At 35.3% G+C, this 7,500-nt stretch overlaps 2 protein-coding genes across 2 annotated transcripts in view; one reads left to right on the top strand and one right to left on the bottom strand.

Annotated features, from left to right (window-relative positions):
- LOC121872959 (actin-related protein 8-like) overlaps window positions 1-7,500 on the bottom strand; it is an 83,310-nt gene that overhangs the window by 38,004 nt on the left and 37,806 nt on the right. The gene's annotated exons all lie outside the window — the stretch shown is intronic.
- LOC121872958 overlaps window positions 1-7,500 on the top strand; it is a 34,819-nt gene that overhangs the window by 4,349 nt on the left and 22,970 nt on the right. The window lies entirely within an intron of this gene.

Below are 7,500 nucleotides of genomic sequence, written 5' to 3'. Positions count from 1 at the left end.
CAAAATAGCCGTGAACCAAATCCGCTAATAACATTTACGGACTGGGGGGATTTTTACTAGAAATGTATATTTCCTCTATGTGTTTGCCCTAGACAATTATTTCTTTTTACCTGTATTGTATATGTATCAGTAGTGTGTGTAGACACACACACATTAAACATATACAAATAATAATGGAAATAAATAATCAGAAATGTTCAATAGTACTCAAGTCCGTGTCATTGCACAAGCACGGACTTGAGGGTAGACTGTCACATTTAAATAAATTTGTTTCTGATTATTTGTGAGACTATTTTCCCATTATTATTTATTTGTATTGTTTTGTGTGCGTGTCTACACACACACACACACACACACACACACACACACACACACACACACACACACACATTTACAATACAGTGATCTCGGTTAACGAACTCAATCCGCTCCAGAAGGTCGTTCGTTAACCAAAAGTTCGTTTAACTGAAACCATTGTTTCAATGGGTTTTGGATTGGTTCCAGCTCACAGAAATTTCCTAAATTCAACAAAATGGTAGAAAGTTCACTTACTTTGAGGTGTGTATGTAGAAGGCTCCTGGATGATGATGATAATGATGGGATTTAGAATGGGGTGGAGAAGGAAGAAGAGAAGACATTGGGTGGAAGAGAAGTCACCCCATGGTGCCATTTCACCCATAAAATTTAGCTCTTGGTGTAATTCAAGATTATTTTCTTAAATCAACACTGCACTGCATTATATATTGTCAATATGTAAAATATATTTCAAAATGACCAATAATTTGCTTGGAAACACAGAAAAAGCGCTTAGTTTAGTGAGAGTCTCAAGCAAGATGTTACCTCCAGTGAAAACAGAGAGAGAGACTAACGCCTGTTTGCTGTGTTAAGAGGCTGGTTACCGCGCATTAAACTAGTCACTTTACTTTCAATTATGTTCAATAATTGTTAAAATGACTAAAAATTGAATATTAAACTTTTAAAATTATTGAATAGTATAAACTTTTTGGATATTTACTAAATAGTAAGGAATTTAAGCCCTAGAATCGATTAATGTATTGGCGGACTGATACTAAAGCGGCCGTCTGGTCAGTGCTAAAACATGTTGAGGTTCACTGTGAAGAAATTGCTAACCTAATTTTTGTTCGTTAACCTAATTGAAGATCCTTATGGGAGGCAGTTCGTTAACCGAAAATTCTTAACCGAGGCGCGTATAAACGAGGGTCACTGTACAAGTAAAGGAAATTACTATCTCTAGAACAAATGGCTCCTTGTCCCAGCCGCAAAATGCCGGGAACTTTAAAATTACCCACAGACATTCTTGGGTACATCCAGGGTGTCATCCGTGAATAATAGAAGACCGTGGAATAAAAATCCGCAAACTTGGGGGACCCCTGTACAGTATTTTACAAAAATGAGAGAGTTTGAGAACCTTTGTGAGTGAAAATTTTTCCAGCAACTTAAAAGAGCCTTTTTGTCCATTAGCATACAAAGTCATGTAAAATTCAACCAACAATTGGTGCAGAGCACTTATGGAATGAGAGATTTCTGGGTAACTAGACGACTTTCTCAGAGCCGAAAAATCCCTAGCCCCAGAATTTTTCGGGGAACGGTAAAATGTTCTCGAAGTTCCAGAAATTGTCCATTACATCATCTCTTGAACCCGAAAAATATTCCCCATCCCCAGAATTTCTGGGTAGTACTGGAATTTTAATTTCCAGAAAATGTGCCCAATTTCATCTCTCAAACCCGAAAACTTCTCCATCCCTGGAATTTTATGGAATTTTTCAGAAATGACCCCCCAGAAAATCGTTCCTAAATAGAATTTTCGGAAAATTCGCCTGAGAATGACCGAGTAAATTTCAATTCTGGCTATCAGAAAGTTCCAGGTTTGAGGATTCTAGCTAACGAAGATATTACAGAACTGTAATTAAATATTTAAAGTGTAGTGCTCACAAACTACTCATACTCAATGGTTTTTCAATATTATAGCACAGAGGGGCAGGGAGCAATGAGCCTGAACTAATGTGATCAGAGATACTGTCACCTCCATACCATTGCTACCTACTGGAAAATCCAGCCAGGGGTCCTATCTTCTAGCTCCACACAATTTTGGTAAGATAACCATAAGTACTGTACCAGTAACATATTTCTGAACTTTTCATTTGTGATGGAATCTAATATTCATAAATGATTGTACAGGTAGATGCAAATAAGCACAAACAAATTTTAGGGCTTGAAATTAACTTTATTTACTGGTCAACTGGTGCGTAACCTCAAAAGTTACAAATCTGACTCAAGCTTTATACCCTAAAAATCCATGATTGAGCAAACTTGAACCATAGATACTAAATACAATACAATGTTTTGTACCTGATTACAGTATAGTACAGTATTTCTTTTGAATGTTGGACATTATATTCCATTATCATACTTGTATTTTCGGTAGATATACGTAACCCCCTTTTATTTAAGTAGCACAATTGTAAAATAACATAGCAAGGTAGGTAATATGGTTTATGAATGCTATGAAAAGAGATAGGGAGGTGTGAGTTTGTTTCAGCCTTTTGATTACTATGTAGGCCTTTAATTTACATCTGTGATAATATTCCCTGCACTTTAAATTTTTTACTGTAGTAATTTGTTTTTCAATATTTTATATCAGTTTTGCATTTGTATTAGTAATACAAGACTCATTACTACAGCCACATCCGTAGGCAGTAAGTCCTGGCTTAACGTCAAGTTACGCTCCTGAGCCTCGCTTTTGCCCCATAAAATATATTACATATACAGAAAATCAATGCCATTTCTATAGAAAATAGTGCATACATATAAGACTACCAAGTTTGTATTGGTACTCACCGATGGGCGGAGGTGGTAGAGAGAGTGTGTGGTGGGTGAAGCAGAGGAGGCGGATGGCGGAGCGGAGGAGGAGGGTGTCACTGAGACTCTGCTTGCCGAGAGAGCATAGTGTGCGGCCAGACAAAGGGTGATGCAATCAGAAATGTAGTCTCAGACGCATGAAAACGACTTTTGTGATCACCGACGTTAACTAATTTTTAGTCTTAAAGTTAGCGAATTAATACCTAAACAACGCTAAGCAGACAACGTTATGCAGACTTACTGTACCACCCCAGCCAAACTGTGAGCTATGTTATGATTACAGTATTTTTTTACTTGTAATTTAGAGTAGATACATATTTTTGTTACCATGTTACATGCACACTCAATCTTAATGCAGAATGTACAAAAAATAAAAGATAAATAATTCATATGGTTAGTAGCCAAATGGCAATAGTATTTACAGTATTTTTAACTTATTTCGATAATTTTTTTTATTTATTCCTCACATTTACTGGTACTGTATACTGTATATTATTTTAGAGTAAATTTTTCTACAGGAGGAAAATACATAAATTTTTTTTTACTAAATATTCCTTGAAATGGGGGTGTGTGTCTTATTTGTCCGTGTGTGTTAAGTATACAGGTTTGCCTTAAAATACAGTACTTGTAATTATATGTGCTTTTAATGTTTACTGTTTGTAAATTAGTGATATGGGACAGCTTTATCCATACTTTCAAAGGTATAATGTACAAGTATTGTATAACCAGCTTTTGTTATCATGTATAGCTACAAGTTGTTACCTCAGGATTTATTCTGTTATGGAAGTGAGAGGATTATAGGGAGCCCCAAAGGTTTTGGAAAAAAATCTTAGCTACAGCTTCTCTAGGACAGAAGACAGTTTTGAGGATATAAAAAAAATCTTGTCTGTAGTAGCAACTAATGATTGAACTACTGTACAGTACTGTACCTACCTTTTTTTCTATGCTAGGGGGTCCTCGGTTACGAATCGGGTCCGGTTTTGAGACATTCTTAAATCGGATTTGTACACAAGTCGAACACATGTTGTGTGCATACCATTACTACAGAACACTGTTAAAATCCCACTATATCATAGCCTAAGTCCTTATAAACATCTAAAATCACTTAATTTAAGACCAAAGAAGAAATAGAATGAACAAACTACAGTAGAACGTTGATTTAGATTCAATTTAAGATTATTGATTTAAAGCGACACCGCTACTATGACAATGTTTTAATTTTAGTGAATCTTTCCTATTTTTGTGCGGAGGCAATCTGACGATCATAATTTAAATTGCGGCCTAATATTTCTCTGGGCACGCTTCACTGTCCTAAGGGCAAAGCTAGTGAGCATGTACTCAAAATAATGTACTAAATGATTACTAAAATCTGTCGCAAACTCTAGTCATGTTTATCTTCAAATTGATCACTATCTTATAGAATCAAATGTAAATTATATTCTCCCGGTCGCTTCTGGTGACATTTATAAATAAAAACTCAATCTGAAGGACATAAATAAACAAATAAATATGGTGTGCTCCTCTACTTAGAACATTCAACTTACAAACTTCAGAGGATACAATTATCATCACTGAGGAGGTTACCTGCCAGAACAGGTGTGTTTATGTGATGAGACTGGATATTTTGAAGAAAATTTCAGATAGAACAAGCATTATTCTAAGAGGAGAAGAATGAGCCAGGTTTTAAGGCTGTATTAAAGGGTATGGCTGTGCTAAATATCATAATCTTTTTCATTTTTACAATATGTTTGGTATCTACAAGAGTAAGGTGGACTTGCAAACTATTGACTTACAAGCGGCCTCAGGAACTTTCTTTCGTTTTCAAGTGAGGAGCACCTGTATTTCACTTGACCTTGGCCCAAACTGTCAAATGTGACTGTCACCCCCCCATCTACCCAGCCAGGGTTTGGTGGTTAAGTATAGGCTTTAAGTATTTATCTTATATAATATTACAGACTAAAGTTATCAGAATATGTTTGCATTGCTAGAATCCTTGCAAGACAGTGAATAATTTGAATATAAATGACATATATTTTTCTCAAGATGTAAATTTGTATCCTTTGTAATAAAATTAATTAGAACATGTCAGTTCAGTGACATTTTATAAGAGAAAAACTTAAAAGTCACTCTAAAGGACATAAATAAATAAGCACTAGACCTTGGCATCAACTGTCAAACATATCATCCCCCATCTTCCCATCAGCTGATGACTAGTAACAGACCATTTCACTTCCATAATTTTAGCTGTGTTGATTTATGAGTGTTTGTTTTAACATAATACTACAAAACATTAGTTGTTTTGTTTATTCTAGGAGATGGGCTGAGGCATCTGGAGACTCTCAGTCTTTTTAGTATTTTGTGTTTCTCTTAAGTACCAAACTAAATTATTCCATTGAAACAACTACTTCAATTTAGTGCGTCGGTTTAAAGCGACTCTCTTTGAGCGTATCTCGTGTTATTTTGATGTTCTACTGTAGAGTAAATGAAAGTAAAAAATAAGTCATCGGTAAATAAGATATTGTAAATTTCAAGTTTAACCCATTCTTTATCAGCGAGCGTTTTTAAGTCAGATTTTGTAAATTGGGGACCCCCTACTGGTATTTCTCTCTGACAGCAAACAAAGCTTCAGGTTTAGGATATAAAAGAACAAAAGAAGACATGTACAAATCATAAGTACACAATATTGTTTTGTTCACATTTTCTTATTGAAATGAAAGTCTTAGTTAAAAAAAAAAAAAGTTTAATAGCAATACTTGTCACCCATATTACAGATTTACTTAACAACATCTAACATTGTGGTAGCTCCTACCAAATATCTCTAGAATGTCATAGGAGGGCTCTCTGACTCTTAGCTTTTTGTAGAAAAGGTGTAGAAAAGAGTCATAGTCTGAAGGCCCACCTCAAAGGCAGTCAGCAAAAAAAAATGCATTGAATACTTATTAGATTGGTCTCAAATTCTACAGACAGCAGATGTAGCCTTTGGTATGGGTGTGCTCATTGAACAGGCTTTGGCTCAATAGGACTTATCTCTGGAAAGCAACATTTGAATCAAATCCTCCTTTTTTTTGGGTGGATGTCATGGGAAGTAACATTGATGTTTCCAAAGTGTTAGAAATCAATTTCTACTTGTTTAATTGGAGGGTGCTTTAAGAGAGAGGGGAGAAAGAAGAGTCATTGAGTAGAGACTTTCTACAAAGCTGCCTAGGGCTTTTGGAGCTAGAAAAAATAAACTTTTAGTTTTACAGTACTGGTTATTGATCTTCTGCAATATTTGAAACTATTAAAAGAAAAGCAGTTACAAATTTTATTTTTATTTTTCAGAATGCTCCAACTGTCCTTACTCCAGATTTCTATTTAGCAAGAGCCCAGTGTAAACATCATTCTCACCAGTCTATGTCATCCGCCTCGCCCCTCTGTCAGCTAATAGAAGAGGAGGCAGAAGTATGGATTATTTACATAGTCATCCCAGTCATCTTAATGAGAAAAACACTGAAAAGCCATTATCTCAACCACAGAAACACAAGACAAAACCTGTCCTTAAAACCACAAGTAAATCTCTAGATGAAAGCTCTAGTGTTTTTTTTACCACTATAATCTACAGCTCAACCACTTTCACTTCCATTGTTATTCAACCAAATGACAATGATCTAAAAATAGTTTAAAAATTTCTATTCAACGAACAAACTACAAGAATCACAATATCATTAAATCTCGATACCTTTAAATACTTCATTTTCAGTTGAAAAACACTGAGAGTCCTGTTCATGATACACATATTAATCAATCATGGGGAGATATCCATCAGAAAATGCCATCTTCAAGTGTAATAATTCACGTAAAACAGGGGATATATATAATGGTATTTCAAATAGAATTTTATCTATTGATACTAACAAAGACAGCTGAGTGCCAAAACCAGTTGATCAAACATCCAACTCTGTAGAGACAAGCCCTTTCTTTCCAGGAAGCAACACTTATCAGATATAATGAAATTTTCAAATTCCTACTTTTCAAATGATGGAACATTCACAACACAAAAACACCTAGATTCATATGACTATTGTGAAGGAATGATAAGCAACATCTAATCTAGGAGTGGACAATCAATATGGATGATTTTGAGCCAAGGGAGAATGGGCAAGATAATCATATGATCCCTAGTAACATAGCATTGAAGCATACCACTGAAAAGCTTATACCCCAAGATAATTTCAATGATGGAGAATTGCCATAAGTTTCAACAATTTGTCTGACCTACTGATGTTTTATCCCTTTAACAATGGCAAGATAACCGTCCTCTAAAGATGGTAAACCAAGTGCCCCAGACTATGCACCTGCAGTACTATTCCAAATGTACACGTCACTTCTTTAGGAACTGTTCACAACTTCTTTGGGAAAATCAAAATTTTTAGACATTAGCTTATAAAGCGCTTTCAACTTCTAAAGGAACTGACCAAGCTTATCCTAGAATCTCATATCTCTAAAAAGACATCTGCTCAAAACTAAAATCACTTTGAAAAGTCTTCTTCCCAACTTTGCTACACAAGCTTTCCTATCATATACTGTACTGTACAGTACTTGTAACACTATGAGCAATACGTAACCGAACGAAGCACAACA

Source organism: Homarus americanus, unplaced genomic scaffold (assembly GCF_018991925.1).
Source record: "Homarus americanus isolate GMGI-L3 unplaced genomic scaffold, GMGI_Hamer_2.0 scaffold11022, whole genome shotgun sequence".
Lineage (NCBI taxonomy): Eukaryota > Metazoa > Arthropoda > Malacostraca > Decapoda > Nephropidae > Homarus > Homarus americanus.
Note: the sequence above shows the minus strand (reverse complement) of the source record. Positions and strands in the feature narration are given on the sequence as shown.